Raw genomic sequence first — 9,615 nt, 5'->3', positions numbered from 1 at the left:
TGAACTTTGCATTGAAATCTTTATAATTTGCTAGCTACTATTGGAAAAAAATAATAGTAAAGGACCATTCCTGATGGAACTAAATTCCGCTTAGACCCGGTCTAACTTTAGACCTGGTCTAACTCTTTGTGCATACCGACCTAAGGATCAAATCCAAAATGGCACCATATCTTAAAATCTACATTGGATCTTAAACTTTATCTCTCATGGGTCTACTAAAAAGTGCACAATGCCTTAGGTTAGCAGCTCTATTAATTACAATTCATGCAAGAAAATCATCATAGCACACAGCCCCTCATAGACTGGTTCTATTTGGAAAAATCGCGTTCCTAGCGGCATGTTTGCGTAAAAGTTTGCAACCAGCTTATTTTGGTTAATTTGGGTATGCTGATCTCGAATCTGTTTTCTGCCAAGCAATATTTTGAGACCGTGACCCAAAAGACATCCAAATGACTTCATAGGATATAGTAGTATAGGGGCAAAAATTTATTTTGTTCCAATAACACTTTCAAACATGTCAAATTACGCGTTTGGCCCCACGGCTCCCATAAATGTTGTAATGTGTGTAGTGTAGTCGTGTAGTCCTACGACCTATGGTTAAGAAGCTATGGGGCAAAACAAGTCACATGTCGATGTGCTTGTTGTGTATGTGTCAAAAGTCATAAAATGCTCCAATTTTCGTAAAAGTTGAAGCAAATTGTTCGCCTAGCTTAGAGGTTTCAGAAAAAGAATAGTTTGCACTATCTATGATGTCTAGCTAGCATGTTATACAGCAAAGAGATATATATGACTCCGATTCAATGGAATTTGTATTTATTTACCATATATCTTCTGAACTTGACATCGCAGATAGTAAAACTATTCTCTTTCTGAATTTCTAGAACTTGAGGAACAGTTTGCATCCATTTTTACGAAAAAACTTTAATTTGGATCCCTGTATAACATGTAAATTGACCTTGGACCTGTTGAGCCTCATAACTTGGTAACTATATGCCCTACACGCATTATATGTTACATTGTTATGATCATTAGACCCAGACAAATAATTTGCATGTTTTTAGTGAATTTGGAGTATGTTTAATTTTTGTATCAGCACGTAGGGGATTTTAAGGGTCACGGGGCTCCAATATAGCTTGGCAGATAAAATAATTGAATTCAGCATACTAAAATTAATCAAAATAATTTGGCTGCCATCTTACGCGAACTTGCCACTTGATGCTTAAATAAGCACATTATTTCCCAAATAGACATGATAGAACCAGTTTATCACATCACTGCACAGATTTATACTATTGTTATTGTGTGTGCTGTGAAGTTAAAGGTGAACCTCATTGAAAATAAAGTTATATATCAATGGAAAGCTTATGATATCTGGATATTAAAAATAATTTTTCCCGATTTTTTTGATGGCCAATAAAGCTGAAAAAATAAAAAAATGAATGAATTTTTAGTCTTTTTTAAGGCGCCCAAAAAGCACCCAAATCAATCGTCTTTGACCTTGAGAATGCTCGTGACGTAAGCTCAGGGTTCGCAGTCACGTGATCCTACTCGGAAACATGTAAACAAGACTTGCTTCCTGTACTTTGCAAGCTGCCCGGCAAGTCTGATTTTCACAATAAAGCTTGAAATGAGAAGAATCTTCAAGTTGCTGATTCCTTCTATATATATTAGAAATAATAGAATTATTGTCAACACGAAAATGTTCCGTAAATTTTTGACAAAATCAGTCATAACTGGCTGGGTATAACTGGGTAATTGAGTTTGAATTTCGCGCTGGGATCAATTCCATGCGCAAATGATTGCTGCTACCGTATACCGTTCATGTCATGGACTGAATAAACATGATCGAATAACAAATTAAATAACTTGTTTGTGACATTCCCTATTCTTGATTCATTTAAAAATATCTGATTTTTAAAAATATCGTCTTGTAGTAATCAAAAAATTAATTAAAAAAAAAGGTTTTCATATTATAGCGCATTGCGGTAATACATTCCCCCGGTACATTCTTTCCACACAATCACGATTGAAAGAAACAGATACTTTATTATAAAATAAATACAATTTAGGCTTAGTAGACCGTTATTTGATGGAATTCTGAAATCTGAATAAAATTAAAATATTGTCACTTGTGTCACGATTCTTTTAATGATACTACCATCAGTGTACTGAAAAAGTGAAACATTCATGTTTTATGGATTACCGAACACGGTGCGTAAATTGCTGCTTTTATGCTGAAGAAATTACAGGCAGCCGCGCCGATCAAGGTGGGCAAACACAGCGACTCGCTTCGTCTCTCCGGTAGCACAAGTTCAAGTTGCGCCGTGTTTCAGCAGATTTGATCAATCGTTCCCTTATATTTGGAACATCTACAGGAATAAATTTTGCTGATGAAGTAGCAATAAGTTGGAAATATCAGAATGTGAATATCAAATCGGTCATTTTGTCTGCAAGTACAGTACAGTCATGGATACCGAACACTCGGCGACTGAGACTCAGACAGTCACAGTTCATCCCATCTACGAGTTAGCCTATCATACATGACCGGTTGTAAAGTTAAGAAATAATTAAAAAATCCTGTACATGTACCATATTCTATTCCTTCATTTTCTCATTGTGATAAGTTCATCTCAACTTGGTGTGACGATCTGAACTGGTAGCACTAGCAGTTATTTTTTTGCAATCTGTTTTCATTCTGGTTCTTCGGCGAATCTTCGCTCTTCGTGCTTTACTGTAATATTCCCTATGCATGTCGTGGATGGCTTGGCCTATCCCAAATCACCCCGGCCAGCACTTTCCCATTTTTAAATCCACACACTTTATTCAGGAACTTCATTCTTGATTTGATCATGATGTTTCCTTCATGTTATTCTTATTTTATTGAAGATATTTTTCATGTAAAGTAAGTTGGCAATGACTGAGTTCGTGCATTGGCCCGATGCACGCCACAGTAATGCATGGACATTGTGTTTACAATCAAACCCGGAAGTAACTGTGTGTCCCCGTGTTGACGTCATCATCGAAAGCGCCCAATTTGAACGATTTCGTTTTGTAATTTAGGGGGGTGCCAATCAGGGCTGTCAACTTTTTGGACTTGCTTGGCGTGAGACAGAGGCGTACCAGGATTTGCCGACTCCAATGTTCACTTTGTACCATGATTATTTGAGCCACGGCGCTCGGGAATGTGAAAAGGGGGGGTAGGAGCAACAAATTATTCATGACGATGCGTGAGATTTTACTCATTTTCCAGCTTTTTGCGTGAGATTTACTACCTAGGCGTGAGATTATACTACCTTGGCGTGAGACCGTGAGAAAGTGACCCAATGCGTGAGACTCACGGCCAATGCGTGAGAGTTGACAGCCCTGGTGCCAATATCCAATATTTGCATGGAGATTATCCGTCGTTTTATCTTTTCAGTTTCTGTTTCCGTATCCGTAATAGTTTTTTATAAGTCATTGTTATTCTGAAGTGGTAGTCTCCCAGGTATGACCAATCTTTTATTCTAGCCTTTTGTTAGTTACTGAAAATTTGAAGCTCGTGAATTTCAGTTTTCGTTTTGGGGTCAGTCCATGTCGAAACAGATTGAGTGTACACCCACCCTCTTGGATTTTGCTCTCCTTTGGCTCAGGGTACCTTTCATGGATCCCTAGGTGAGGTCACAAGAAAAAATTCAAATTCCATTTCGTTTGCGAATGGCGGGCAATCAAAGTTTGGCGACCTCGACCAAAATTGTGAATTTAAGGTGTCCAAATGACAAAGTGCTCTCTTTGAGGGGCACTTTCTTCTTAATTGAATCAGTTGTGATCCTCTTTTTGAATGTGGTCACTCACTGGCTGTGTCTGAAATACCTAATGCCAAAAAAGATAGATTTCGGAATTTCGTTGGGATTTCAGAGGGGGTCAAAATCAGCACTTCATACTGTTCAATCAAATTATCTTGATTTTGAAGGACCCATGATAATGTCACAATGCACTTATAGGTCCTAATTATGTTCAGAATGGATTAACCATATGCCAATGTCTATGAGCAACTCAAAAAAAAGAGAAATTTCTAGACCCCTACAGAATTTTAGGCCACCCCTAAAGTGGTTCAGCCACAAATGGCACTTAAAGTCGGCAAATTTTGACCCCTAATAACTTTAGGTGTACACCAGATATGAATTTCTAGTCTTTTGCATCTGAAAGAATGTAGTTTAATGTTACTAGGAACATAAGATTTGTTTTGTATTTTTTGTGTTTTAGTATTAAGTTGACGCTTTCAAAAATAGTAATTTTTGCCTAACATACCATGCATACAGGATACGGTACAAAATGCCAATTTTAGTATGATATTTTTTTATATTTTTGATCACTTTATAGCCATTTGTATTATTTATCCTGATATTTCAAGTTGCTCTTGAGTCAAGTAATAAGAAAAAACTACTTTCTAATCCTCTGTATGGATTTTTAAGGGGTCAAAATGCACTTCCTGGCAACGATGCACATGCAAAGTACAGGTTATGGGGGTCAAATTTTCAGAATGCTCCCAATTATGTCAAGTAATATATCAAATTACTCGTATGGTCATGAGGATTCCAAAATGTATAGTTTGTTATGTGTCAGACCTTTCAGGAGGGCGCTATGACGAAAAATGTTCATAGGTCAATGACCTTTTTGAAAGTATCAAAACACAAAAAATACAAAACAAATCTTATGTTCCTAGTAACATTAGACTACATTCTTTTAGATGCAAAAGACTAGAAATTCATATCTGGTGTACACCTAAAGTTATTAGGTGTCAAAATTTGCCGATTCTAAGCGCCATTTGTGGCTGAACCACTTTAGGGGGGCCTAAAATTCTGTAGGGGGTCTAGAAATTTCTCTTTTTTTGAATTGCTCATAGACATTGGCACATGGTTAATCCATTCTGAACATAATTAGGACCTATAAGTGCACTGTGGCATTATCATGGGTCCTTCAAAATCAAAGATAATTTGATTGAACAGTATGAAGTGCTGATTTTGACCCCTCTGAAATCCCAACGAAATTCCGAAATCAATCTTTTTTGGCATTAGGCATTTCAGACACAGCCAGTGAGAACCAAAAAAAAAAAAGAGGGTCACAACTGATTTAATTAAGAAGAAAATGCCTCTCAAAGAGAGCGCTTTGTCATTTGGACACCTTAAATTCCCAATTTTGGTCAAGGTCGCCAAACTTAGATGGCCCGCCATTCGGAAACGAAATTGAATTTGAATTTTTTTCTTGTGACCTCACCTAGGGGTCCATGAAAGGTACCCCTGAGCCAAAGGAGAGCATAATCCAAGAGGGTGGGTGTACACTCGGTCTGTTTTGACATGGACTGACCCTTTGGTAAGTTATATTGATTTTTTACATAAAACCTTGAGATGTGCGGTTGGGTGCCAATCTAGACAAAAGAAGAGTCTAAATTTTACGGTCCTAAATTCGCGGTAAATTGTACGGCTTCAATTGACTTGTGTTTGGTGTATATGCACTTACGCCTAGACGTAAGTGCCTCGTAAAAAAAGTCTTGCATTGAAATACATACTAACCATGTTGCCAAGTTATAAGCAAAAGTCTTTCATATTGGCGATGAAACGAGCGTCTAAAATATCCCAATGAGGCGCGTACAAGTGGTGATTTGGTAATCATGTTTTATATTGAAATGCAATACAAAAGAATTTGCATTGGAGCAAAGATAATGTATTCTATTCATGGCAAGCTAATCTGATAATTGGTTGGGCCTATATGCAAGACTCGGGTTTATTTTAAATGTTTATTTTTGCAGAGCTTATTTTCAGTCATGGATCATACTGATAAATTTCGCGAGGGGGAGGGAGGGAGATACTTAAGTTGAGACTGAACAAGCGAGAGTGGGAGGGGGTGAGGAAGAAAGAGAGGAGAGGGAGAGACGGAAATACTAGAAAGAGAAGAACTCGAGAGGAGAGAGGAGGGACCGGGGGACGGGGAGGGAGTGGGGAGACTGATCATGGGGGGGGGGGCAGGAGAAAGCAAAATAGGGAGATAGACATTGATAGACATAGACACTGTGGCCCTGCACAAGTGCATTGGGGTGCGATATGCTCATAAGCGGGCCTTTTGTGATTTTAGAGCTTATTTTCAACGTTTTTACAGAAAAAAGTGGACTTTGTCATTCGGATTGGCATGCATCAAAGACGAGAGGGCGCTAGGCCATTAAAAAACAGCGGTGTTGTCTCTCCGCTTTTATTGACATAAGCAACTGCCTCTTTTGAAATAAGCTGATTGGTACTTCAAAGTTAACAATGAAGTCATGTTACAGTAAACTTACTAAATCCCTTGCGTTTTCGTATCTGAACAATAGACTTACGGAAACTGAAAAGATAAAACGAGCCATAGTAAAATTGTACCTAATGCAACATAATAATATGATTCAACTTAACCATATGGATCACCTTCCCCCTCCGACGTCCGCTCATAAGTTTTGCATTCCCCCCATGTTTTCCCTTTTTTCTCCCTTTAAAACTTAACAGTCCACCCTGATGTTTCAATAAAATATTCACACTCCGCTCTATCGCAAATGATATTGAACAGTCCCTCTATCAATATTGGAATATAAAAATCTCATGTAGGAGCCTACACAAAATATATTCAAAAATTAAAACATCAAAACCATTAAAGGCCTATTCAGCAAAATTAAAAGCTCACACATCCACATCAAGAAATATTCCCGACACACACCCCACACCGGGCACCCCGTGCGCACTTGCATGCCATGACACCTCCCCAATGATATTTAAATGGCAACAGGTATTACATGATAGGACCAAACCATGACACTAAAATCAGTCTCACACTATATAAAACCATTCAAAGACACATTGAATCCCCCTTGTTTTTTACTCCAGGCTATGACTGAATTTGCCATCACCGAAAGAAGAAGCCAAAAAGGATAATCAATTATACCTTACCGTCTGCCTTTACGTGTTCAATGTTGCTGACGTTATGAAAATGTCACGAGCTTGGTTACCCGCTCACCGTGCTCGTTCTCGTGTGTGCACACTGACTAGCCTGCTACAGTTGACTTCACGTCTGGCACCAATGTTTTTTTCGCTCAGATACACTTGTCAAATTAAGGAAATTGCCCACCACTAATTGCAACAGAATCCATTTCACACAACAACATAACAAAAGTCCCCAAAAATCCAAGTAGTGGAACAGTGCCCAATTTGCATAAATCCAAAATGGCTGCTAATGCGGGGGGGGGGTGAAATTTCAAAGTTGGTCAAATCTTATTAAAACCATACAAATGTATGTCTCTCGTCATAAGGATTCAGAAAAAATATAGTTGACCTATCTCCGATGTACAGTTCTTGAATTATATAGCGAAAAATGTCAAATGTCAAAATTTGGATTCCACAGGGGGACAAAAATTGAAAAAATGGTTTCATATTGCTCCGCTTGCAAAAACATTAAAAAAAAGAATAGCTTGCCATATCTCAGGTGGTTTGTTGCCTTGGTAACAAGTTTATTACCTTGGTAACATGGCAAAAAAGAGCGAATTCCATTGAGCCCTGTTAAAAAAAGAGCGAATTCCATTGAGCCCTGTTGACTAAACAATTAAGATTTTGCACCAATCATGCCAATGATTGCATATACCGTATGTCGCATGCACATTTGCCGAGATCCGTCTGATTCAGCGTGTTTAAAGTGGGAGCAGATGTGCGGCACATTGCGGTACAAATTCTATCCGGTCCGAAATTATCCGGAAACTTGCTCACTATAAACACTAGCCGTATCTGTATGTACCGCACATAGATATTCTTCTCAACTGAAGGATATTGGCGCGAGATAGTTCCACTATAAACACACCAGGAGTTATCAAAACATAAGCTACATGTTCGCCGCCAACGACCCTGAGGGATTGAGGGAAATCGCCACCATTAGCATGATTAGACACTGCAACAATTTCCAGACGAAAACAAACAATGAGGGCTCTACAGTACTTTTTTATTGGTATTGTATTGCTAACAGTGACACCATTTTACCATAATTGAGTTACATTTAGGGAGATTCATCATATTCATCATGCTTATAACTGAAATGGTATCTTACTTTATGTAAGTGTATGTATATATATTTTTAATTATGGTCAATATGTTAACGAATGTGCTCAAAACAAAGCGAGAATAATTAGGCACAGCGTCATATTTGGTCCTATATCGCTATCGGTGCCCTAATCATACTAATAGGTTTTTACTTAACTTTAATAGTTTTTACTTAAATTAAAAAGCGATAACACTGCGCAAATGTTAATTATTATGCTTGATATATATATACAATTTATTACATCACCAGGGCATGATATTATACAAATATTAACTGTCTATGAGTGTGATGGTCGAAATATAATCACAAGGTGAAAGATGGATTGTTCCATTCCACGAGCCGGAACGGCGAGTGGAATGGAACAATACATCTTTCACCGAGTGATTATATTTCGACCATTACACGAATTTAAGACAGTTAATATTTGTTTTATATCACTCATGCATAAATTCTATTACTAAAATACTATTTAAAGTAGGAAATACATTTTTTCATCAACATAACACCATGCTTTGCCGTGATATACTTCACATTTTGGGGTCTACCCCATAACTAAATCGGCGAGTCCAAGAGGCAGCGCACGGCTTAGCGCAGGCGCACTACGGCAGAGCACTATGATAGTAAAGACTATCACACGGAGAGGGTGATGGTAAAAATGGCAAATGGTAATCAACCAATGAACTGTCTAGAATTTATGTATGAGTGATATAAAACGAATCATCGGTACCTATCGGGCACTGATAGTGCTATAAGACCAAATTAGACGTGGTGCCTTATGCCCTGCTACATCCGTCACGTAATGCTCATAATGATGTGGGTCAAATCAACAGACCAGCAAATTAACCCGGATATGATTTTAGGTTCCAATCCCATAATTCATCTCAGTTTCCATGTTTACTGATTACTTTAAACATAATTGTGATGCGATCAAGCAAAATCAGTCGGAACTCGGAAATATTGAGATATTGGAGATATAGCCAAACAAAGGAAATATTTCCTTTTGTTTTGGAAACTCTTTAATTGCTCATATCTTTGGAACTGGGTGTTCAATTTCAATGGGGTTTTCTGCAAAATCCCGCTTTGTAAATGCTTTTTACTATCATATAAGAAACTGAAAATTTACTATTGCCGAGTTCCGACTGATTTTGCTTGATCGCATCACAATTTACCATTCCCCTTTACACATTTACAAGTATTAAAACAGTTAAACAAATTAACAAGCTATCATTTGCTGTCATCAAGGTCATTACTATCTACTATAGAGCTATCTAGTTTTTTACTGTTCAGTTTTTGTTTGGCTGCAGTAAGCATTCTGTTATCCATAATATTATTAACATTCTCAGTCATATCACAATATACACGGTTGACAATATCGAGAAGTGCACCTGTGCGGCCCTCACCTTCCCCGAAAGCTTTTCTAACTGCTGCTCCATCAGCAATAACACCAGAAGGGTAAAATTTACCATGTACCGCAGAATACACAGCTGTGGTTATCCCATCTGTTGCACTCGCACCTGCAATTGCACCTGC

The sequence above is a fragment of the Amphiura filiformis genome, chromosome 13, assembly GCF_039555335.1.
Source record: "Amphiura filiformis chromosome 13, Afil_fr2py, whole genome shotgun sequence".
NCBI lineage: Eukaryota > Metazoa > Echinodermata > Ophiuroidea > Amphilepidida > Amphiuridae > Amphiura > Amphiura filiformis.
This window is presented reverse-complemented; position numbering follows the sequence as displayed.